General features: G+C 39.1%; 1 protein-coding gene across 2 annotated transcripts in view; it reads left to right on the top strand.

The window, feature by feature from the left end:
• The first annotated feature begins 5,522 nt into the window (after positions 1-5,522).
• Positions 5,523-26,369, top strand: part of LOC118808519 (synaptotagmin-2) — a 76,494-nt gene continuing 55,647 nt past the window's right edge. For both annotated transcript variants that reach the window (XM_036571257.1, XM_036571253.1), the window contains exon 1: positions 5,523-5,900. The gene's annotated coding sequence lies outside the window, so the exon portion shown is untranslated. The remainder of the gene's footprint in view (positions 5,901-26,369) is intronic.

Genomic DNA, 26,369 nt, shown 5'->3' with positions numbered 1-26,369 from the left:
TTTGTTCTCTTTGTTATTTTTATTATTATTATTGTTATAATCATTATTATACTGAACAAATGTACAAATATGATTACAGATATAGGAATATCATGTATCAATGTGTTAATCTAAAGCACTTGAGCTTAATATGAGTAGGTGCGTCTTTAAATGGGTGAACATGAAACAGATAGTACAACAGAACTGAACATTAAGCCAATTTGTGCCAAATGAATTCTCACCATGACGCAGAAGGCTTTCGCGACAAACGTAAATGCAGCTAAAAGCAGATGGGTCAGTGAAGGTCACTGAAACATGTGCACATACACAACCATGGGCAGAGCAGAGGCATGGGAACAGGCCCACATCGTGCAGGCATGTCACTCATCCAAGCTGCACCAGCAGGTATTCAATGGCACTTCCATGTGGTTCTATGCGTGACGTTCATTACCACAACTTCCTAGAGAGCCTAGCATAGCGATAAGTGCTTTCCTTATACTAGATGCATGTCAGATGCATCCCTCATTGTTACTGCATCCCTCATTGTTGTTTAGCAGCATTTCATCAAATTAGCCACATATTTACATGTTTCACACAATGAACAAGTATTATACATTTTATTTGGGAAAAAAGTGAAAACCTGTACATGTTAGTGCACCAAGCTATAGATATTAGCCACATAATTTTCTACAGCGCAGTAGGTGGCACTAATATTACATCAGTAAATCATTGTTCTTACTAGAACTGATCTCAAGGCAGCCCCTGTAGCAAATCTTCTGCCTAAACCAAATCTAAACTGAACAACAGAACTAGCCCCAGATCTACCCTGAGGCACTAAAGACCCTACATGCTAACTGACACTGCAGCACCCTCTGCTGCCAACAACCAGAATAACAAGTCATTGAGATATTCAGGTGACACATACTACACAGAACAAGAAATAAATCAGAGTGAGCTTTGGTTTTTCATTCTTTGATAACAGTTGCAGAAGTCTCAAAAAGTGCCAAAATTCTTTGCCTGATGCCATGAAAGAGCCATTTTTGGTTCCCAACAGTACATTTCAATTGATTGGTCTTTAGAGAACCATTTTTGTAAGTGAGATATGAGAGTTTCAAGAACATTATTGGTGATCAAAGAACCTCAACATAATGTAAAGGTCCGAAGTTGGCCCAAGAACATTTATTTAAGCCCACTGGAAAGTTACTGTAACCCCACCCCCTCACCCTATTAGACAGCAAACATTTTATACTATACATAACATTCACTTCTTTTCAAGTTGTTAAGCAAATTTAATCTCCTGCCTTCTTCATTTGTATAATATTTTGTCTTTTTGGCCCCACAACACAACATTGGCCCCTCAAGACAAAGCAATTGGGAACCCTTAAATTGGTATAGAACCTTTCTATTATGTGATGGCTTTTTGAATCTTTAAAAGTGTCTTCACATTCTCAAATCTCATTGTCAAATATGGTTCTCTCAGAAGCCAAATATGGTTCCTCAATGGCATCGCATGCAGAACAGATTGTGACACCTGGTGCAGAGACTGAAACCCTTTCTGTTTATTTTAGAGAAGAGAAACTAAACAGAAACATGCTTAGGAGTGGACAAATGGGGACATGTACAAAAAAAAGGGGACATACTGATACTAACTGAAAGACATAAGGGGCAGACGGATGTGCCGAGTTGCATTTATTGCAGGGCTTTCCCAAACGCATGGTCATTCACAGTAAACAATGGCAAATCCTCAGTAGGGGTCAAAAATCAGGTAATGTAACAGGAGTAAAGGACTAGAACAGACAGGAAAAAGTGGAGCTAGAAACAGAGAACACACTTATATAGAGCTATAATACATACAACAACCTAAACACAGACCAAAAATAATGCAGAACAAACAAGACACAGGTGGCAAAGATGATGAGTGGAACCACTGCTAGAAATGGAGTGGACAGAGTCAACACAAATGAGTGGGGGTTTCATGACTCTTCTGAAACTCAATTTAGGTATTACATTGGGTATGTGTTGCCCTAACACATCTACTTCAGCTCAGCAAGGGCCTGTTAATTAGATTTTTAATTAGCTGATTAGATGGATCAGGTATGTTAGAGCAGGAAAAGCACCATAAGAGACAGGGCAGGGCTGCTCCAGGACCAGGGTTGGGAATTCGAGCTAACAAACAGGGGAAACTGGTTTTCAGAGCAGATAATGTACTACAGACATCCACAACCAGTGCTTTTTTGCCATTGCATTTGTTATTTAGTCTATTGTTATTTGCAGCAATTAGGACATTGTCAGATGATGAAACATCTGATCAGGTTGATGGGGCTTGTCATTCGTTGGTATTGTGTCAGGCCAGCTGAGCAAACAAATGACGCTCAATGCAGGACTCAAGGACTAACTAAATGGATGAATCTGAGAATTAGATTATACATTTACTGTATGAAAACAGGCCCTGAATGAAGTCTATGGAAGTCTATGAGTTTCTGCTTTTAAAGGAACTTTAAGATGCAAGCAATAGTAAATTTACTTTGCTAATTAGTTCACATAACTGCCAATGATTATGTATGAGTAGCTGAAAAATGCATGAGGTTCTTCAGTCAGTTGTAACACACTGAATCCTGCTGTGATATTCCTGAAGGTAGTGAAACAGCATGATTTGGACGTCTGCCATGCTCTGAAACATTTTGCTTCTGCATCAGTATGCAATAAATCTAATCATGGAGCCAGCACTTTGAGTCCCTGTGTCCATTTGGCATTGAAAGACATACCACTGTATTTTATTAAAGCACTGATTTTTCAACATCAATACTTCAGTACTATCAGTTCCAAAGCATGAATAATGAAGAAATTAAATGAACACTCAGTTTTGTTGAATATAGATTATTCATCAGTCCTGAGCGCTCAGAGTTCATATTGGTTGTATGTATGTTTATTGTATCATTGGGGATTTCTGCTCTATAAAATCATAAACCCGTTTTACAGCTCCACCTAGCTGTCTGGGCCAGGCCTAAATTTATTGCATTGATTTCAGATGCTGGCATGGGCTCCATCAAACCCATTTAATTAGTACTGAGTCACCACAGAGCAAACTGAGAGGAACTAGAGGGGAGCCTGAAGCATTCACTGAACCTTTTTAATGCAGCAAGTTAGCCAAGAAGAGGCCTGAACATTCTTATTCCTTTCAACAAAGAACCCACCAGCTGTTTATCTTTGTTATGAGTTTCTGGCTATTTCCACATTGAAGTTGAAGTGTGAGTTGCACACAACCAGTGCCTCCCTGCAGTCTTTATTCATTTACTGAGAGCACATTAGCTAAATTCTAATAGCACCTCAGTGTTAAAAATCACCAACCTTATGTGGTAAGAGGCTAGCACTCAGCACCGCAGGATGCACTCTCACTCTTTCTCACACAAACACACACACACACACACGTTTGTATTCCTGTCTTTGTGGGATATTTCCACTGATTTCTGTATTACTGTAGCAAAATAATGCTAAATCTACCCTTAACCCAAACCTAGCGTTTGTGTCATTGTGTCATTTTCAGAGTGGGACTCATTTTCATCCTGGGAGTTGAGTCACAGACCAGCCCAACCCAAACTCTAACTGTATTTTCCCTGCTGCACACACTCACACACACACACACACTGCCTTCTTTCAAAAAAGGGAAGGAAACTGACAGCAAACTACAGCTAACTTAGCACAGAAAAGCTAGTTAAGCTTAGCTAACACCTTTTTCCAAAATCTGGGCATTTTCATCTTTATTTCATACTTTTAGTTGTTTGCTGTGAAAAGATAACCAACCTGGACAGTTAGTCAAAAAAAATTAGACCAAAGGAGGCTTTTTTCTTAAATGTACCATAATCATGACAGTTCATATTGTACAAACCAATGCTAGCTAAGTTCCTGTCAGCCTTTCTCACTGCCTACCTGCCCACATTATTTTGGAGCACTCTCCAAAATCCTCCTCAAGTGCTGTTTTTTCTTGCCTTCTCAGTGCCACCTAGTTTTCTGCTTGAGGCCACTACTGTCCATTTTCATAGGATTTATGAATATTAATATTTCATTATTTCATAGGATTCTACTCTTGTAGGACGCTGCCTGTTGTATTAAACAGCACCACATTCGGATCACGACATCAAATTTGAAAAGGCCAATCTCTGCCCACTCAGACTCATTACATTAAAATTTAGCATGCTCTTATCCAGAGCAACTTACAATTCAGTCTTGTTACAGATGTCATTGTAGGGCTAGAAGTTTTGCCCAAGGGTTAGTGTAGTGTGGTGTGTCAGCAGTTTTACCCATTACACAGCACCAACCATGGTCATTAGCTGACCAATTAAAATCAGCAAACCATGGCTGTACCTCTTTAGGAGCGGGCTGCTGATTTACCCCGTTAAATTGATACAAACACAGGACAAGCAAGATCACCTGTTGGTTAGGCCTTCGGGACCTCGACAGAAGTCCTACCTCATCAGGCTGCTAATAATTAGGAACTGACTGTGCAATCAGAGAATTGCTTTTTGATTTACAATGGGTGGGATTAATTTTGTTAGAAAAAATGTCACCCCCAGCCTTCTGAAAGTCCGTCACTGAACGTAAATATGCGTGGTCATCTAAGGTTTCAGTCAATTGTTAGGAATGCAAAACAGCGGCGGCAGCTTTATGACTCTTCACTGAAGGAGTCAATGTACAACTGATACATACAAGGTACAGTATATCGTAATATGTCAGTTACAAGCTTCAAAGAAAACATAAAGTTTCTGTTACAAGCTTTAAAAGCACTAATATACTCCTAGAATCCCATAGGGGCGCTAACACAAGTTAGCACTATCTAGAGGTGTTTTTTTTTTCCTCGTTTTTGACCAAGCGTTGACATCTACGGCCTGAACTGAAGGCCTAACTCGCTAATACTTTGTTGATGAGCATCTTTCATTTTTCTGTTTCACTAATAACCCGAATCTGTAGTTTTGTACATTTTTGCTAAAAAGGAGTTGTAAATGTAGCTGCAACGTCAAAGATCCCCGTTTTCCTGTGATGGTGCAGACAAGCGGGTCCCCACAAATCACTGAATACAAGAAACGATCACACACACACACATCGTGGGCTGCTGAGCAGGGGAATCTGCGTCCAGTCTCCGCAGCGTTATCCACTCCTCAGCAGTGCCTGTGCTTCCCCTAGCATCTCCCTCTTCCTCTCCTGTTTAACTCCCCCTCCCTCCCTTCCTCCCTATTCCTGCCTTCTCTCCCGAGCCAGATTTCTACTACGAGAGGCTGAAGTTCTGATTTTCCGTTCCACCTTAAATGGCGCAGGCGCCAGAATGTAACCGCTGCACCGTTTAAGGTGGAACGGAAAATTCGAACAAGAAGCCAACTTAAGCTTCATTAGGCTTCAGTAGTAGAAAGGGGTGGAAAAAAAGTAGTGGCGAAAAGGGGGGCGGGGAAAACGTCTTGCTGAGCCAATCGGACAGGAGCGGCGCTCTGATTGACCGGCTCGGCCACCAATCAGAAAGCGCCGCCGCGCGGCACAGCAGAGAAACGCCAGAGGCTGCGATGCTGAGGAACGATTGCAGAGCAGCGGAGTGAAAATGTGCGAGTGCGTCCCAAACCTGCACCCTGTCAGAGCTCATCTCTCCGGAGAGCGTGTGTGTATGTGTGAGTGAGAGTGTGTGTGAGAGAGAGAGAGAGAGGGGGAGAGCCGGGAGAGGAAGACCCCTGTGGGCACTGCAAAACATTTCTTAAAAAAAAAAGATCAGGAGAAAGAGAGATAAGCGGAGGATAACGCAAAGTACTGTGATCTTTTTTTTCCTTTAGCTTTCTTGTTTTTTTTTGTTTCTTACGTTTCAAGTGCCACTCAAAGTGTCCTGCGGCATCTGGTGAAGTTTCCCCTCCTTCCTCTCTTGGCGCAGTACATCTCAGCCCAAGGTAAGCACATTTCCTTTAGTACATATTATAAGGTTCTTAGTTCTAAGTGATATTCAGGCTGTTCAGGTTCACCGCCACCTGAGACCAGCCCTGCACATGTAGGAGACTTTAACAGGTAACAAAACATGCAATTAATACAAATTCCTCGTTAAAGACAGAAGTACTGCATGGAGAGGAGATGGGGAGGGGATAGGAGGAGAGGAGGAGGAGGGTCTGGAGGGTGGGGGGTTGCTTGAGTGTAACTTTCTCCTCGCAGGTCCGTTTGTGTAGCATCCCGTGCTGCAGTGTCTGATTACATAATAGAGATGTGCGTAGAATGCAACTTGAGAACGTGGACATGTGCTGAATAAAGGGCTGAATGCCACTCAAACCAAGACTGAGGTAAAGATATTGAACTTTATAGCAAATTTAAAGGAACATCAATCCAATGCTTATCTGACACATATGTAACGTATGATTGATTACCACAGAGAATCATTTCATTACTTTTACTTAGTGCTCAGCTTGATTATAATAGAAGCCGATGAGCAGCTGCTGAAGCAGGGACACTGTCACGTATGGGAACTGGGGGACACAGAGATTGGCTTGCAAAATGTTGGGAAAATTCCTTTAACTTGGATCCAAAGGTGCTTCAGATTGATCTCTGGGTGTTCTGTATGTCAGCGTCAGTGCTGTGAGAGTGCTTTTTGGGTTTGGTGTCCCATGGTGGGCTACGGCCGCTAATTGTAGGCAAGCCTTTTTCTGCTGAACAAGCTGTTCTGTCTGAACAGCACTCACATAGGTGAGCCTACGTTATCCCTGTTATCTTCTGCTTGCTGTAAACTTTGTCTACTAAAATATTTGCGTTTCGGACCATTTTAAGTTTTGTTTGTCCTTTTTGCTTGATTAATTAGATTTTTAATTAGACTGGGGAGCTCGGAGGATTGCTCATTCTGCTTGATGAAGGGCATTTGGTTGACCAGGTAGAGCAGACTGGTCTGAGGTCAATGATAAAAGCTGTTTCGCAGTGAATAAGTGTGGCGATTCTGCCCTGTAGAAACTCCTTCAAAGCAAAATCTGCAGTGGTGCAATTGAAGAGAGAAGCAATTCAGGGGTAATCTCATTGATTGCAGTGTTGACCTGGGTGAATAGACCATGCAGTGTCAGACTGTGGGGTGCAAGGTAGGGGATTTGGATGCTCCAGTTGTCCTTGAGAGTCAGAGATAATGAGTGTGAATGTTTTTGAGTTAGGCATATCTTGCACACACACACACATATATATATATGTATGTATATATACTCTGCTGATTCACTGAAGTGAAACCATCACCCCACCCCCAGTAAATCTCTGCACTGGACTGCTGCATGGGGGCTGCTAATGTTTGGAGAACAGAGGTGTCACCTTTTATGCCCCGCAATAATGGACGAGCTTTCCAAAGTAATGACGCAGTACTAGGAATCATAATTTAGCACAGTGTAATGTTATTGGCTTTCACCTCATGGGGCCTGTACTGTAGAACCAGGCTTTATTCTACACTGTACAAGAAAAAAACACTCTTCTCTTCTTAGCTAACAAACATTTAATCTACACCCCTACTCCCATTCGTAAATGCCTCCACCCTTCTCTCTGGAGTGCAGTATGTCTTCAGTGGATAGCTACGTAGTTGATGGCTCATGAAATTGAATTGTGTTTTCCTGTTCGATTCGTGTTTCCTTGTCAATGAAACTGGGATGAGATTTTCCACCGAGCGTCAGGGTCGTTCTTGTGCATCTTCTCAGTTTAACACTGAAAGAGTGAAACATAATAAAAGGGTAAATACAAGGGGGATTTGCTGCCTTTTCTTCTTGGAGCACGACCGCTTCTCTGTGGAATTCTTAATAGGGTGTTCCCCAGACTGCACCACAGGACAGCTGAGTAAAGCAGAGGTTTGCAGTCATATACATATACAGTACAGGCCTATACAACAGAATGGTCTTGATTGCATGCCATGTTTTATATATAGATTTGAATAAATTATTCATGTTTTTTTGCCAAAAAAATATTGATTACAGTCATTCTTGGATGCGAATGAAAATGTGCATGATGATAAGGCATATTTTTAATAGCCCTACTGGTCTCTTATAGTACGTAACAGAGCCTGACATACTCATATATATCTTTGTATATATATATATCATATATATATATATATATATATATATATATATACATATATATCGCTGCCGTTGGACGAAAACCTCGTATCTCCATTTTTGTTTTTCAGTTTTTGACATAATTTGAATGCACAAATGCTTTGTGCCTTTTACATTGTGTGTACACTTCATAAAGAATGGACCAACAGAAATAGCCCTTTTCTCACTTGGAGAAAAGTCTGGTTCCACTGACTTACGTTAAAAGTAAACTAAGTTTTTTCCTTAGAGATATGAGATTTTCTTCTGACAACAGCGATATATATATATATATATATAATAGATAGTACTTAAAGGGTTCTTTAGTAAAGACAGTGGTTCTGTTTACAACCGTAAACACTCAAAGAACCATTTGCATGCTGCATTTGCATAAATGGACCACATATGACATATTCTCCACCAATCTGAAGAATCATTTCACCATGCAAAGAACCCTTTAAGCAAGCAAATGGTTCTTGGAGTGTTCATGGTTATAAATATAGAAACACTGTCTTTCCTAAAGAACCCTTGAAGGACCATCTTTTTTGAGAATGCATATATACAGACTTTAAGAATGTATATATAGACTTTCTAATTTATGATTTGTTATTATGATCTTATTTATGATTTTTAATTTTTTTTATGTTTTAGACTGTATATAGACTATATTTACCTGACTTTTTGCCTTTGCTGTGGCCTCAAGGCAAGTATCATGTTCTATGGTCTCAAAAAAACAGTTAAAAAATTCGGACTGCACAGTGTCATCACAGGAATGGCCAATATTGGATTTAGCTACTTATTTGAATTGCATCAAACAGCATCCCAAACCAACATAGCCCCAAATTAGAGACCAAAGTACTGACTCATGATTATTATTCAATTTTACAGGATTTCCATCACCCATCTTACCATTAGTATTAGGTTAACAGGTATGCAGTACTAGTTTAATACCTGCTTACCTGTGCCCTTAAAATGGTTCCTTAAGGGCTCTTTAGGAAAGGGAATGGTTCATGAGCATTTCAAGAACAATTTGCAACCATCGTAATATGGTTCTTCTTCATGACAGAAAACCAGTTGTCCAAAAGTATTCAGACACCACTTCTAATTATTGATTTTAATTAATTAATCACTCCAGTTGCGCACACACAGCTTGTACAATCTCCATAGAAAAGAACTGCCAATTCAATGGGACTGTTTGAAGAAGCCACACATGAACCTAAGGTCACCATGCCAAGATATAAAGCCCCCCAGCACTGGGCTGTGGAGCAGTGGATCTGTGTTCTCTGGCATGATGGAACACCATTCAGTACCTTTAGGATGAGCTGTAGTGGTGTTTGTGATTAAAACTAATCATCCAACATCAGTACCTGACCTCACTAATACTCTTGTGGCTCAACGCAATCAAATTCTCACAGCAATGTGTCAACATCAGGTGTGAAACCTTTATCAATAAAGAGTAGATGCTGTTACTACAGCAAAAATGGAACAAACTCTCTATTAATACCCTTGATTTTAGAAAAAACATTGGACCACTGGACAGCGATATATATAGAGTGTCACTGTCCAAAAAATCTCAAGTAATTCCAAAATGATAACTTTACAGAAAAAGACAAATTGGTCTTAACTTTTAATGTAAGTCAATGTAATGAGATTTTTTTCCAAGAAATTTTGAAGCATTTCTATTGTAAAGGACAGCTGCTGTACTCAAATGATGTAATAAAAATTGAAAAATGCTTTTAATATGTCTGTGATTATATAAATGCAGAATGTAATTTGGCCAGTTTTAATGACTGAGTAAGATACACTGATGGAAGGTATGTGAATTCTGCTGCTTAATTAGTTAAAGATGTAGAGAATGAAACATGCTGAAGGCTGACCTGTTATTGAAGTCAGAGCTGTTGTTTCAGACTGTTACGCTATCAGAAAACAGCTGATGTGGCCTTGGACACAGAGTCACAAAATGCTGCAGCTGAGTTGAGACTTTTTTACTTTTTTTTTTCAGGCATTTGCTTATCCATGTTCGTCTCTGTGTGCAGTTGTTCCACAGAGGACATTACAGTCATGTTCTCCTTCCTCTCTCTCTCTCTCGCTCTCTCTCTCTCTTTCTGAGATGACTTTGATTTCTCTCTGTCTGCTGTCTCGTCAATCAGTCTTTCACACTGCGGCTTCATAAACTCAAAGAGCTCAGCGACAGTGACACTGAAAACACTTTATTCGAATGCCTCCCCTCCCAGTCTCAAGGACCCTGCCAGGGTCTCCATTTCACTGATAACTACACTCATACAGCGCTGGCTCCTCATCCTACAGAACTGCTGCGATCTTTTACCGCAGTGGCTGAAGGCTGCCCACACTCTTTCCGTCATGATTACCTTGATGGTCCCTGTTTGGTTGATGTCAGACTCACTGAAGCACGGAAGCTGATGGAAAGGCAGGGCCGGAGCACTCGAGGCATTGATTAAAGCCAGCAGTGAAGTCTGCATCTGTAGTGAGGGCAGCAGAAGGCACCCTGTGTACAGCTTCAGTGCCTGCAGGCTGCATGGATTTTCTGCTGACCAAGTCAGATGAGGTAGACGTGTGTGTGCTCTCGCACTGTGAAGTGGTGCCTCGTATGCATTGCTAACATATGTATTTCTTGGTTTTAGAGGTGCAGACACACACACACTAATTTCACTGCACACTGCATTTAGATGTAGAGTAATATACACAGTCTGTATATTGTTATACATCTTACATACATATATACATATACAGTCATATGAAAATGTTTTGTTGATTTTCTAAGTGTAAACACATCCACCTAATAGATCAAACTTAACTATGGTATTTTTCTGAAAGATTTATTGCCCAATTTCTATTAACTTAAGTTTAACATTTTAGGAAGAAAATGCAAAATATAAAATGTGCCTTGACTTTTGCACAGTCCACATTTTATGTGCTGTTTTTCCAATACATCAAATTCAGCAAATAAACGGTAACCGTGCCTTAAAATATATAGAAGTGTGTCTGCATAATACAGGATGTGTTCGCTTATTTTCACTTAGACAATCAACAAAACATGGAGTTTGACCAGGGGCGCCAAAACTTTTGCACACGACTGTATATACACATACTACAAAATATAGTAGTCTTAAATTATTCACAGAGAACGACTGACAGCCCACTGCATGTTCAGTCATCAGTGGAATGTGTATGAATTGTGCTATTGTGAGAGTATAGACTGTATTATTCTGTATTCAGAATGTCCAGATGCAGAGTCAGAGCTGTTATTGCTGACTGTTACGCTACCAACAAATAGCCGACGTGGCCTTGGACAGAGAGTCACAAAATACATCACTGACTTTTGACATTTTTTCTTTTTTTTCTGGCACTTGTTCAGCTGCATTTGTCCCTGCGTGCTGTCAGCCCACAGAGGACCTTACAGCATTACAATATATACAATATAAATACAAGTCAGAGACTGCCCTTTCATTTCTTTCATTTCCAGTCAAAACAGTCATGGAGTACAGGCTTTTCATTTTTCAGCACTAGGAAAAAAACAGAAGACATATATGTAACAAAATTATACAAAAGCCTCAATAACGAATTACAAATGCAAGCTTTTCTGTGTTTAGTGTGTCCACCCGTTACCATTATTACAGCTCCCACTCTTTTCACAAGACTTGCACCTCCAAAGTTCAGTCTTAGTTGGTTATATTTTTGCTTCTTGCGGTTAAAATAATCCTAAACACACTCAGTGGACTCCGCGGTGGTCAGTCCATTGTTCTGAAATCAGCTTTTTCATTTCTCAGTGAGGCTTCTTGACAGCTACCCATCCTTTCAGACCCATAGCGCTGAGTCGTCTTCTCACAGTGGAAGGATGGACAGAAACACCTGTGGATGTTTTCAGATCTGAAGCAGCTTGATTTTCTCCTCTCTCTCAAAGATGAAAGCTTTAAGTGCTGTTTATCTGATGGGGACTTTTTTGGTGGTCTACCAGCTCTTGCATGACTGTTAGGAGACCTGTTTTTCCTTTGGGTCCTTCCATTGACTTTCCTCGGCCTTATGCAAGTAAATCATTTCACATCTAATCTCTTGATGTATACAGTCTTAAGTAAAAATGTGAATGCACCAAATCACGTTTTGTTAATTTTCTAAATGAGAACAAGTTAACACGTCCTTTACAGGGAACACCCTTAAATATGGCAATTTCTGCAAATTTAGTGCACAATTTCTGTTTATTTGCTGAGTTTAATATTTTGGTAAAAAATAAGAGATTAAAAAAATAAGTAGGGTCCAAATGTCTGACCAAAACCACTAGTGAAAATGCTTTTATTTTGCATTCTTTCATAATAATTCATAATTTTGTACAGAGTTTTTCATTACAAATTATATTACCAAGCTTAACAGTCTGAGTAAAAGGCAGAATCTTTACAATTTTAACATTAATTTCAGATTTTTGTAGTATTTGGTGTGGCCCTTTGATTTAATGAAAGCATGCACTCGAGCTGGTGCGACTCGGATCACTAACAATGACGAAAGCCTCTGATGAGTAGATCAAATCCATCTGTACACAAGCTTAAGTGAAAGAGACACAACAAAAAAAAATCTGACCTTTCTGTATAAAGGCCTTAACATGGTCAGCGACACAAATTTGCTTAAATTTGAATAATGACCTAAAATTAGTGCAGATCTGTCACAGTGTCTCCCCCTCTGGGGTGACTCCATTTAGACCTGCCCCATTGTGTATTGTTTCACTCCGTCTCTCACTTCCACCTCTATTTTACATTGGCTGCGCTCAGCTTCAGCTCCGCCCTGGCTCCACCCTCTCAATTCCACGCACACCTGTAACTCATCTCGTGGACATTAGCTCACATATACATACCCCTTTGTTTAGCCTTGGACTTCACAAAGCCTATGTTTCCCAAGCTGAGTGCTGAGCTATGGTTTTTGTGGGTTTTTGTTCTTTGACCTTTGCTTTGTTACCTGGTTTTTGATAATGGATTTACTTTGTGTGCACCTGCCTGCCTGTTTACTGACCCCTGCCTGTGATGACTATGAGTACTGAATTTGATCTAATAAAACTGCTCTGCAAAATGCCTTGAAACCCCATACGCTGTAAAAATCTTGAATATTATTTCTGCCTTTTATTGCTCATAACTTGTCCCTATATCTATCTATCTATCTATCTATCTCTCTCTCTCTCTCTCTCTCTCTATATATATATATATATATATTAAAAATCTCTCTCTCTCTCTCTCTCTCTCTATATATATATATATATATATATATAATATATATATAACTTTAAAGGAGAAGGACAAAAACCTACTTTGTTTTTAATGTAAGTCAATGGAACCACACTTTTTTCTACGCATTCTGTTGTGTCCATTACACACAATGTAAAAGGCTACAGGTATTTTAAAATTATGTCAAAGACAGACAGCAGCGATATATACATGTACACACATATGTGTGTCTGTGTGTGTAGTATAGAACTGTCAAGACAGGGATTTTGAAAATGAGGGCTATATATATATATATATATATATATATATATATGTATATAATATCTATATAATAGGGGTGGGTGATCATTCCAGGTATAATAAGTAGCACAATATTTTATTTTTATGAGCTTTAATTATTTGGAACTATCAAAAACTATGAATATGGTGGTTTTTATTAGTGTTTGCCACATTGCACTGCACTAAATCCAGTTAAACAGCTAATTATGCTCTCTTTGAAATGAAACATGTAGTTGGTGAGTGTTCTTTAAGTACTGAACATATTGTCTAATTTCTGCAGTATATGAATAATTTGGTGGTGATGTTGTCTTGTGATGTACAGGTGAAGCAGGAGGAAGGCAAAATGAGGCAGGCATGTTAACAAATTGCTACAGTGGCGACCGCGGCCCACAGTGCCTCAGGCCGACTCAGGCAGCCTGCCACACAGCTCACAGCCACTGGTGCAGTGTGTTCCCCCAGAGAGGCTCACTCACACACACACCTGCGCACACTGTACCGACAGAACCTCCAATGCAGTTGTCTCAGTGAGGATAAACCGAAGCAGCAGCTCTGAACTGTGCAGCACTACTGCATGTATGTGTGATACAGACAGAGAGAGAAGCACTGACGCTAATGTGTGCGCTGATTAAACAGGAGGAATCAGCTCGAGGAAAAGGTAGCGAAAGCTGCTGGACTAATCCAAACCTGATTGATCCAAACCAAACTGCAGGCATCGTAGCATGAGCAGATCAATAGATGAGTAATCAATGCAGGGAGCCCTGAAGCGTAGTGAGCCCAGCTGCTGATATGTGCTGTGTTGTTTGTGATTTATTTTTCCATCGCTAGCTTTAAATGCACAGGGGTCTGATTCAGAGGAAAAATGAGATGAAATAATAAACTGGTTGCTATTCCTCAAGTCATTAACTGCATTTGCCAATGTAGCTTTGACACAAGCTCAGAGTGGCATTGCATAATAATTAACCAGACCAGTAATGAGAAATGGTAAACATCTCTGCATGTTTTCTCGAATGAATTTGGCACTGTTATTTGAAATGCAAGGTCTTTCCTGCATTTTCTTTAGCTACAGTTTGATCCAACGCTAGATCAAGTGTTGTAGCGACATGCTTTCTACTAAGAATGAACAACTTGACAGAAAAAAGTGTTGCAGACATGCACGTTTACAGATATACCCTAGGAAGGGTTTGAGCCCTCAGACTGCTCCAGTGCCCTTTTGGTGTATGTTTTGTATCACTTTCACTGTTAAAGATTAGTTGGTAAGGCACGATTGACTGAGTTGTGACAGGGGAATTGATCTAGCAATCTTTGTTCTGCATGCTTCATCGCTCTTGGGTGGCCCTTTAGATTTCACCTCTGGCCTATCATGGATACACACATCAACACAGCACTTGAAATCCTGCCGAGAAAGCAGATAATACCTCTCAAAGGTAGCAAACATGAAGTCAGCAGTAAAAGCCACTAAAAACGTGCAATTTTCGAAGCAATTTTAACTCAACCATCTCTAATAATTGGATACTGTAGTGGATGAAGCTACATCCAGTATCATAACTACTGGCTGCCATGGAGGGCTGCTGGGAAGGGGGACAATCACACTGTGGTGACTTGGCCCCCTCAAAAATCCAGTTTCTTAGCAATATATGGTCTGAGAGGGCTTGTGAAAATGCTTCTATTCTTATCCATATTAATACTAATACTACAAATGATATAATCAGCCCAACAATTTAAAGAAAAGTATAACCTTTGTAATATTTGCATGAATTTTAGTATTTCTTAGTATTGGTATGTCCCAGTGGGCACTCCATATTCATTATTTGTAATTAGAATTTTTTTCTAAATCTTAAAGAGGTAGTCTAACAAATATTTAGTTTATGTTAGATGCCAGTGGGTGAAGTGGTCTTGAGAGAATCAAAGTGTTTGAGACACAGCAATAGTGAGAAAACCAGCAAATTGGTGTGGGAGTGATTATTAATTATTATTTCATTTTATTTTTCAGCAGCAGCAGCAGGACCCATGAGGTTTTATAATTATGGCCCTGGCCACATCCCTGTACACTGTAGACTGGGGTTCAATTCCCAGCTTTGGTAACAATGGGAATGTTCATGTTGCCTTGGGAAAGACCCCTAACACATTTACCATCCAATGAATCATGATTAGGCTGTCTCTCTGGATAAGAGTGTCTGCCATATGCTGTAACGTCAGGTTGTCGCTGAACACATCATCACTGTTGGAACAAAACCTTGTATTTCCAAAATGTGAACTTTACAGGAAAGGGAAAAACTGCTTATAATGAAAATTAAAGTTTTTATTTAAATTTTATTTCATCATGAAATTTTCACAAACAAAAAAACAACAATAGTGGAGATTTTGTTTTGACAACGACTATGTATGTTATCATGCTACTGCCCTCATGTTATTAGCATTGCTATGTGGTGTGTTTTCTGGACGGCAAACAAACCTAGTTGAATCTTTCAGAAGGCACAAAGGTCTGATTAAGAGCTCTTTAAGAATCACTTTTTGCACAGTGGTGTAAATGAAGGTTTTATAGGTGTAATCTGGCCTATTCTGCTGTGTGAATAAGTTATAAGTTCTTAGCCCCAGTATAATTGCAGTCAACTGCTGGCTAGGCCGAATAAATGCACCAACATTAAAGGCAGAATGACATGCTTGATTCTCATATACATTAAAACAAAAACTGTAACTTAATAAAGATACAATTTAGACTCAATTAGAAAAGATAACAACGTGCAATGCAATAAGTAAACAAACGGTTCCACAGAGTCATCATTGTAGACGTGAAGCAGTTCCATATCAGCTTACTTTAAAGGAAATGAATGAATGTTAGTCCAGCAGGATTCCTGCTTGTTCAGTTTAAGCTGCAGCAGACAGAGCAAATAAACTCAAGATGAAAGGAAGATGTAAGACAAAAGTAAACAAAAGTAGGTTGAACAGATAAGATGATTTCAAGGCACAGCTCACACTGAACCACCATGGCCTTCACTAAATACAATACCTTCGACTGAACTCTGACCTTATTTACTCAGCATGGCATGTATTATTAAACAGTAATGATATTTATGATCATAATATTTATTTTTCATGAACGATATTAACCACATCCATGAACACAATAGCATGATGTTTTATTATTTATGCAGCTTATTTACACATTTCATGTTCAGGACTCTGAAAAAGCAGCGTAACTTTCAACACAAAATTTATTTTTATATTCGTCCTATTAAGTAATTTTATTGTGCATCTGCAGAGATGACAGCAGTCATCCAGCACAACATGTGCATGATGTATCTGCAATATTTTCAGGACATATTGCAGTAACTACAGTCTTTCTGAATAATGTATAGAGCACTATATGTACCCTATGTTAGCTTCTAGTCAGTCTGAGCTCTGTTCCTCGTTTCTCTGCAGAGAAGCACTGCTCTGCATTCTGATTCAGCATTCACTCCAATGTAGACTCATTAACGTGTGATCGATGATGCATGTTACCACCATGATCAAATTACTAGCTCAAACCACGAGCCAATAAAGCTGAGCGACCAGCTGCAGGGGTCTAAATTTTGTGACATGCCGCCTGGTCAGTTGTACACTCCTGCTGCCCCCTTTTGGTGTTCAGCCACTAAAGGAGAATCAGAGGTGCAGCCCCTCAGGACATCCTTCCCAGCTAATCCATCAATCTGCTGATCTAAATTAAGGTTGTCACAATACTAAAATTTTGGTTTCAATACTGATACCAAGTGTAGTACCACAATACATCACAATACTCAGTACCCAATAACACTGCAGCAGAAAGGCAAAAGCACTCATTGCTGTCTTAATACCAAGTGTTTACTGGACACCTGAACATTTTTTAATTCTGTCTCTTTTTCTATTAATACAAAACTCCTCAAATGAAGACAAAATACAGGGTCAATCTGTAAGCTTATTTAAAGTTGCACTATTTATTTTCTTCATTAAAATTAAAAGAAGCAATACTGAGTCTGGAGGAAGGAAAACATGATAAATTATGGTGTGTGTGCGCTGCTGCGAGTCATCCTGTAAATCCTGAAACAATAATTAAAAACTCAGATTTCACAGGAGTTTTATGTGCACAGGCTCAAAAAGAAGGTCTGACTCGATGTTTAAGTCTCAAAGGCAAAATCACCATTTCACTGAGAGCGTTTACATGCACTTAATATTCCAATAACGGCAGAAAATCTGATTTTTACAGTAATTCGTTCAATGTGTTTACATGCGCTTGGGTAATCAGATGATGGGAGAACTTTGGGTCTACAGGAGTCAGGCGATAATCAGATTTCTGTTTTGCAACCAGCCACCAGACCCACAGAGAAAGACGGACGTGATATAAAATTCAAACGTCTTGCCGCAGCTTTTTATTAAAATTGTGGCAATTGTGAGTATACATCACTGTGCCAGGCGTCTGAGCCTATTGCACCTCTCACGGCTGTCGTCGGCACAAAGGCCTCAAGCACCGTTTTCATGCAGCCTCTCGCAGCTTTCATCGGTGCTAGGCTTGGACGCCTGGCACAATCAACTAGAAGATAAAGAATGTTTACATTTTTTATCTCATTAAGCATGTAGTTGGTTTCAGCATCGCTCTGAAAGTGTTTCGTTGCTGTGTAAAACACTGCTTGCTGTTTCCGGACAGGGCTTTGTTTGTGCACATGCACAGACTAAGGAAAACGAAAGAAGTCAGAGTAAAGGTGAACGTGCCCTGATCTCAGTCAGATTTCATTACGTGTTTATCCAATTTAAGAAACTGGAGTATGCTGTTTACATGATTGCTTAAAAAAAGATAACTGCCGAAATCTGATATTGATAGTAATGATAGTACCTCAAAGAACTTGTTCTCTTTGGATACTCTTTCAACTCACAATCATCACATTTAGTCACACCAAAAAGGGTTCTTCTATTGTTACAATGTCAAGCTTATTACAATAAAGGAACCCTTTTTGGTGCTGTACAGAACCCTTTTCAAAAAGGTGTTGTATAGAACCATCTACAACACATTCCCCATCAGTCTAAAAAACATTTCAGAATGCAGAGAACTGTTTAATCATGCAGATGGTTCTTTGAGTGTTCATGGTTCTATATAGAACTATTTTCTTTACTAAACAACCCTTAAAGAACTATTTCTTGTTTTTGAACTATGAAGAGTGGATAATCTAGATTTGCTGTCTACCATATTAAATGGTTAACAGCAATAATTCATTCAAAAATGTTTGGAAAAAATTCTTCACAATTCTTCCCTTTACTCCAAATCTAGTCAATCAGTCCGTATATGTTTGGTGACTAAAGTTTGCTTCTTTATTGATTGTTGCACTGGAGCTGCAAGGCTAATGTAGTTAACAGGTAATGGAAGCTTATACATCACCAGCCCCACACTGGCCTCAAAATGTGCCAGTCAGAACAGACCTCTTTTGTTTATATCAGTCTTAAAGGGTTAGTAGGGTCATTCTCCATTTGGAGTGGGAAACCATGTCACAAAGGTTGCAGGGCTTAAAAAGATGCTTAAAACATCAGCCACAGCTCTGTATACATTTACACACGGTCGACATGAGATTAAATAATACTTTTCCCTTATAATTTTGATTTTGATTTTTCTTTTTTTATTCTGTTTCTAGTTACTCTGCATCTGTAAAACAGCTCTTCACAAAACCAATATTCAACATTTGAGAAAACATTTTTAATATAAAACAATATTTTAAGAGATTTAACTTAGGAATTTGTATAAAACAGATTCATGTTTAACTGTTATATCATTAACGTTAAACTACATTTAAAAAATATGTATTTTATTTAAAAATTCATTTGCCACAGAGATTTTGGTCACTGGTGTTATCAGGACTCTTATATCACATTTTAACACAGTATTTTCACAGTTTATAACTCTATTTAACTGCTTCTTTGGGTCGAGGCTCATCAGAGAGGAAGCATCTCAAGGCATGAGAAGTTGAGTCACACCTGCTGACTATATTTCATTGATTTATTAATAATTTTGTTCATCAGGCAGCACAAAACGTTTATGAGTCGCTGGTGTTATGTGCTTTAATGGACAAGAAATTATTTTTTTTTAAAATGTATCCATGTAAACTCCCACTCCTAATGGAGAATGACCCAGTAACAAAAACAGCCTGTTTAATAAAGAGAGGCTGAAAAAGATCATGTTCTTGATGATATTAACCTTGGAGAAAAAATGAATGAATGCGTAAAATGTATGGGATACAGGCCCTTTAATATGGCACTTACTATAAATCAAACTTGAGAAAAATAAAATATTATTATATGTTGTGTAACGTAAAAATGTTTTCAAATATCATGATATTATATATTAATATCATAAACAATAAATCCTCAGTATCAGCCGGTTTTATCGGCCAACGGATGCATCGGTCAGGCCGTGGTTGAAACCCAGTGGTTTCCCCCCACTCAGGGTGTTGACATATGGAAAGGAAATGCTGACAGAGGAAGAACGAAATACCAAGCAATTAGTCATGAGTGAGTCTCTCTGTGGTTCAGGACTTTTCCAGGGTACTCAGTCAAACTGACCCAGATCTAGATAATCTACAGGCTCCATCTCTGTTTTGGGGCTGCTGGTAAAATGCAGCCCAATCTGTCTCCCACCTTCCCACCTATCCCCACACCATCCGGGACATGCTATTTTGGGTGCCGGCAAGGGTAACAAAAGCAAGTTTGTGTGTGTGTGGAAGTGTGTGTGTGTGTGTCACTTATAGAGCCATGTCGAAAGAGTACATGTGGGCCAGAGTGTCTGACTGGCCTAATTTGTTCGACCTTGGCAGGAGAGAGAGAAAGGCACTGCGGAGGAAAGCACAGCCTCGTTCCACACTCTTCCACCGAGAGGCCATGACTCTTCTAGAACAATACTACCAACACCTGGACCTCTCCAATCAGCTTCAGCCAAGCTGATCTGCTCAGCTACTCATGAAATAACTGGCAGAAGCCCACAGCAGTGCTGTTATCGATTGGCCTCACTATTAACTGTAGGGTAGGGTTGACTCATCCTCATTCTCTTCTTTGCAGAGGCTCACAGCTGCTTCTACGAACCAGCCTCAGGTGTAGCCAGACCTGCAGCAGCTTTCTAGGCATCACTAAAATATTACTCAGTTCTACTTTAAAGATTTTAGTATTAGAGGGCCTGTATCATGGAAAAGTCATGGAGTTTGATGTTGTATGTAAATATTCTTAAAGGTTTAAAACATGATGTTCGTTCCCCTGTCCATTCATTCCATAGATGGAAAATCTTTTATTAAATTAATTGTTGTGATGTCACTGAAACTGATGCATTTACATATATAATTTACCTATTCAGAATAAAAGTCATTTACATGTATCAGTCCTAAAGACACAGTGACAAAACAGCCCGTTTAGGTCTAAGGAATAGACAGAAAATAGTCCTGTAAAAATGAATTATTTGGTTGTTTTTTACATTAAACCACACAAATGTCATGAGTGGACCCAAGGAAAAAAAGGATTGAAAAATGTTGGAATTGGCCCTGTGAAGTAAATTGTATCAGAGCATATATGAAGTCTGTGTTGTTGCTGTTGTTGTATTACTGGCCACCCCCCAAAAGACTTCTGGCCAGCACTCCTGTGGAGTGAACATACTGCCACAAAGCCTGTACCGCAAAGCCTTTAACATCAGCAAATTTTAGAGGTACTCACTTTTATTACAGATATTTAGATAAATAATTAATAAAATCATGTTATCTGTATGATGTTTCATCACGATAACATACAAGGTAACAAAATGAGCACCCACACATTATTTTAATCATTTGATTGTTCTAATAATTAGACCAGCATTTGTCTCATGCAGTGTGGACTAGAGGGATAAACACTTGGATTCATTTTCTACAATGATGCACAGAGAAGAGATTTGTAATCTGTAGAATAGTAACATAAGTAGCAAAGCAATAGCTTTTGCTTTATTTTTCTACCACTCTGGTTTCCTCCCACAGTCTAAAAACATGCAGTCAGGTGAATTGGAGATACTACATTTCCCCTAGGTGTGAATGTGTGTGTTTGTGCGTCTGCCCTGTGATGGACTGGTGACCTGTGCAGGGTGTTTCCTGCCTTCCGCCCAGTGACTGCTGGGATAGCCTTCAGCACTGCCCACAACCCAGGAGGATAAGCAGCTTTGATAATGTGTGTGTGTGTGTGTTTTTGTCCCCTGAGGTCTTCTTATTTTATATTATTTTTTTTACCAAAGCAGTGATAATTTGCATTTACGTGACATTACCCCACCTCTCTTTATCCCTTAGAACTGAACAGGCTGTTCTTGTTACTGTTGTGCCTTTAAGAATGAAATATGTAAATTATCTCTGTTCTGATTGGCTGCCCTGGATTGCACTTCATTCAAAAAGCAGTCTATATATATAAATATATATATATATATATATATATATATATATATATATATATATATATATATACTTGTGTGGTTGACAAGAAATTAAAAATTAAAAGCCTATATTTTTTTGCAGTTGTAAATGTGTTGGATTTCGAGACATCACAAAAACTTGGCTCAAACACCTTATTTTCCATATATGGACTGTACTGTGGAGTGAACAGTACATTTTGAAACTAACAAGATTAACACACTACATCAAACCTTTTATGAAAAACAAAATTGAGAAAAGTTCATTTTATCATGATATGGGTCCTTTAATTCTAATTGTCTTGTAATATTCAAAATAAGCTTGATTCTTGTATAGAACTGAATGCTTATCAGTAAGAACCTCTCGCTGTTCCTTGTGCCTCAAAGAGGGCAGCAGTGGTCTCCAGAGTACTGAATTTATAATGGATTAATATTGTCATGTGGACATGGGTTTGAATTTTCCACGCTCCAGTGGACACTGCAGCGCTCTGAGATCTGAACTGGCAGAGGGAATGGCAGTAAGACCCACTTAAAATGACAGGTCTGGTCCAAGAGATAATTGCTGGGAATGACCCTATAAATTTGAATGATCACATCATTAATTAGTTCCTCTGAAATTAATGAGATTGTTTTCTTTTCTTCTCAACAAATTGGAAATTAGACCATGAACAGAAGTTCTGCTTCTGAGCACTAGAGCACTGGGCAGTCTTTGTATAGCAATTAATGGAAATTAGAGGGCCTTTATTGAGGTGAGGAATGGGGATCTGAGGCTTCTGTCATTAAAAAGCACTCGAGTGATGCCACTGCCCACAGTTTTCTGTCTAAAAGTTGATTTTAATCATAATAAATCATAACTGTGGTGTCTCCCCCTTAGGGATATCTGTCTCTGTCTGCCACATTCTTGTTTATGGATTTTAATATGACTTGTAATTATAGGATATAAGAAGAGGTCACAGGAGGAACAGTGGTTTGATCTGGTTTAATCCCAGCTCCTCTGGGTGTTGATATTCTGATAATGAACAGAACAGCGTATTGTTTGGGAGTGATTTTTTAAGCCACTCACTTAGAGATTGTGCTATGAGTAATGGTATAGAATACCATATGTTTAATTGGATTGTGCATAGAATAAGCACAAATGTACTGAATAGAGGAAGTGTGAATCTGCTCTTAGCTTAAGAACATAGACTCTGCATCAACATCAGAAACTGCTCAGCATTTATTTGGCAGGCTGTGGTTTATGCCTTGTTTTATCTATTTAAAAATGATGACTGTAAACATACACTACATAGTCAAATGTATGTGGACACCTGAGCATCACACCATTGTGGGACATCCCACTCCAAAACTATGAGCATTAATGTTGCTGCTGTAACAGCCTCCTCTCCTCTGGGAAGGCTTTCCACAAGATTTTGAAGTGCGTCTGTGGGATTCTGTGCTCATTTACTCAAAAGAGCATTTGTGAGGTCAGGCATTGAGGTTTGAGAAAGCCTGGCTTGCAGTCAATGTTCCAGTGCATCCCAAAGGTGTTCAGCGGGGTTGAGTTACCAAGTTCAGGGCTGTGTGCAGGCCACTGGCATTCCTCCACACACAACTCATCAAACCATGTCTTTATGGAGCGCGCTTTGTGCACAGGGGCTCACTAATGCTGGAACAAGAAAAAGTCTTCCCCAAACTGTTGCCACAAAGTTGGAAGCATACAATTGTCTAAACTGTCTTTCTATGTTGTAGCATTAACATCACCCTTCACTGGAACTAGCCCCAAACCTTAAAAATATCCTCAGACCCTTATCCCTCCTCCACCAAACTTTCCTGCTGGCACTGCATTTTGTTAGGTAGCATTTTCCTGGCATCTGCTCAGATTCATTTCAGATTCATCCATCAGACTGCCAGAGTTATTCATCACTCCAAAGAACGTTTCCACTGCTCAAATGTCCAGTGGCATCGTGCTTTACACCATTCCAGCCGACACTTGGCATTGCACATAGTGATCTTAGGCTTGTGTGCAGAAGTTCAGCCATGGAAACCCATTTCATGAAGCCGACACACAGTTCTTGCACTGATGTTGTTTCCAGAGGCAGTTTGGAGCTCTGTAGTGAGTGATGCATCAGAAGGTTGGTGCTTTTTGCGTGTTACCGCTTCAGCACTCAACAGCCCACTTTGTGAGTTTGCATGGTCTAACACTTTGTGGTTGAGCTGTTGTTGCTCCTAGAAGCTTCCATTTCACATTGATAGCACTTAGCTAAATCTGACCAGGGCAGATTTAGCAGGGCAATAATTTCACAAGCTGATTTGTGGCAAAGGTGTCATCCTATGACAGTGCCACATTCAAAGTTACCAAGTTCTTCAGCGCAACTGATTCTACTGCTAGTGTTTGTCTATGGAGATTCCATGGAAATGTGATGGATTTTATGCATCTGTTAGCAAAGAGTGCAGCTGAAACACCTGACTTCAGTAATAAGGAGGGGTGTACACATACTTTTAGCCATATAGTGTATCTATATGTATCATACAGTGTATATTCTTTCAGTTTATGATCCAATATATGGTAGTAGTCTGAGGTTATTTGAAGCTTATACTGAAGAGAAGATTTGCCTTAAATTACTGATCTTGTGGTTTATTATATTGAATTATATATTCAGGTCAGTAAACCTCATGGCCTCACAGGTCAAGCCTTTTCAGAGAAGAGGAGGAGGAGGAGAGCTTCTCTTTCAGAGAGTTTTATAAAGAGCTTAAAGACTCCACACCTAAAGTGCATTTAAATGCTTACATGGCAACTTTTTGTAACATTTATAGGGCTTATATCATGGAAACTTTTTTTTTATAAAAAAAAAATTAAGACTGTTAAAACAATCCATATATGGAAACTAAGAATCCATATATGGAAAAACAGCCTGTTTTGAATGTATTGTTTTTAAGATGTCATGACAACCAACACATTTACATTTATCAACCTATTCAGCCTACAGTAGTTTAGCCTCACCCATTAATACTGAAGGTATAAGGAGTGTTTCAGCCTGGACTGCTTTTCCAATGAGGCACAATACAGGGCAGCCAATCAAAACAAACATCATTTACATATACTAGTCTTAAAGGCACAGTGACAAGCCAGCTTAATTCTAAGAGACTTTGGAAAATGGTCATGCAGAAAATGAATTAATTGTTTTTGGTGCATGAAACCTCACAATTATTATAAGTGGACCTGAAGTGTACAATATGGGCCTTAATGCCAGCATGCAGCAGTTCTAGGTATTCTAGGTGTTTTTGTTGCTCAGTAGAATCCTCCATACTTTCATTTGAATCTTTTGCTGTTTCATCACTTGCAGAATTGCTCAAGTGCAAGAAACCTGTCTCAATACACTCTCAATTCTCTAAACAACTTTAAAGTGTCTGTTTCTAAAAAGGTTCCAGTGTGGTGGATGCTGACCATCTTCTCATTATCTCTGACACTTTATTCCACTTTCTCCAAACTCTCCACTGGGCTATTTCTCATCGGCTGTCTCGTCCACACCAGCATCTTTCTTCTTCATACTTAGAATTCATTTCTTCAGCTACAGTTTGTGACATCACTGCCACTTTTTTCACAGGTCAGTCCTGAAAAGTACCATCATTACCTTCAGTAACACAGCAAAGCAAACTTTTTTAGAGTAAAAATTCTACATTATACTACTTAATACACAACCTGAAATGCGCTGAGAACAGTCCCATCATCTCTCTATACTAACTTCTGAAATGATCTCCATGATCATTTCTGTATCTAGCCATTAAGTTTTATAAGCCTAACATTTTATGGCACACTCTTAAAAAGGAGGTTTCCTTAGTAAAGGCAATCATAGCATCACTGTGGGAACAAAACTTTGTATCTCCAAAATGTTAACTTTTTAGGAGAAGGAAAGAACGTTAAAGTAACTAATGTTTTTTTTTACTTTTTACAAGTAATTTGGGGCTATTTTTACTTATCCATTCATCATGAAATTTAACATAACATAAAGGGCAACTGGAGTTTTTTTCAGCAAAAAAGTAAAAAATAGAAAGGTTTTGTTCAGACAGCAACAACATATATAAAATGTTCTTCTCCATTATAAAGAACCAGATGTATACAATTCTTTAATTGTATTCTTTAATTCTTTAATTCTTTAACAAGTCAAAGATGGTTCTATATAGCACCACAAAAGGTTCCTCTTTAGATATGATATTGGGCCACAGGCGTGACAAAGCAGCATTGTTGAACAGTGCTCTTTATAGGCCACACATGCTTGCATCACAGGACTGAGCACTTGGTGGATAGCCTCAGAATTAAAAAAGCTAGAGGAGCCAGAGGGGTCTAGTTTACCCCCCACCTGTCAGTAAATAAAAACAAACACCAAACAATTTGTCGGTATAACATGTACTGGCACAGACAAGCAAGAATCA

This window comes from Colossoma macropomum, unplaced genomic scaffold, assembly GCF_904425465.1.
Source record: "Colossoma macropomum unplaced genomic scaffold, Colossoma_macropomum, whole genome shotgun sequence".
Taxonomy (NCBI): Eukaryota; Metazoa; Chordata; class Actinopteri; order Characiformes; family Serrasalmidae; genus Colossoma; species Colossoma macropomum.
Note: the sequence above shows the minus strand (reverse complement) of the source record. Positions and strands in the feature narration are given on the sequence as shown.